Below are 642 nucleotides of genomic sequence, written 5' to 3'. Positions count from 1 at the left end.
GACAAGCTCTCAAAATCAGACATTTATAAAGCTGATCTTAATCAAATGCTTAAAAAATGTTTCAAACAAATGCATTAGTTAAGAAGAGAGAAGCTAGGGGATACAAAACGAGAAAAGTACTTTGAGAATGAGGCAGGAAGTAAAGCTCAGAGAAGGTGGTTCATCTCATTTGAGAGGAGAGGGACGTCAGAACAGCGTGTGCAAAGGGAGGAGGTGTGACCTGTGCTGCAGGGGCAATGTTACCTGGAGTTTGGGGAATTACTTGTAGGTGTTGATTCCCGTCAGTTGGGAATGTAAGGCTACATTATGTCCAGTTCTAGGTAAAGCTCTCTGATAGGTGATGAGCCAACCTAAGGGATTTAATGTTAGTAAGACTTGGTTTAGGAAAATTAATCTCATGTTGGTATATTGAAGGGATTAGGCTGAGAGAAACTCTGGAAGCAGAAAAACGAATAGAGTATATTGTCCTGGAAAACCAAGGAGGAGTTTCAGGAAAAGGAAAAGTCTAAGAAGGTGTGCTTTGTGGCAGCCAACTTCTGAGATGTCCCCAGTGATCTCTGCCTCCTGGTGTTCACACTCTCATGTAGTCTTCTCTCATGTTGTCTCAGGATTGGGCCATGTAACTGATAAAATAGGACAGCA

This window comes from Propithecus coquereli, unplaced genomic scaffold, assembly GCF_000956105.1.
Source record: "Propithecus coquereli isolate 6110/MARCELLA unplaced genomic scaffold, Pcoq_1.0 Scaffold353, whole genome shotgun sequence".
Taxonomy (NCBI): Eukaryota; Metazoa; Chordata; class Mammalia; order Primates; family Indriidae; genus Propithecus; species Propithecus coquereli.
The sequence above is the reverse complement of the archived record's forward strand: the minus strand, read 5'-3'. Positions refer to the sequence as shown.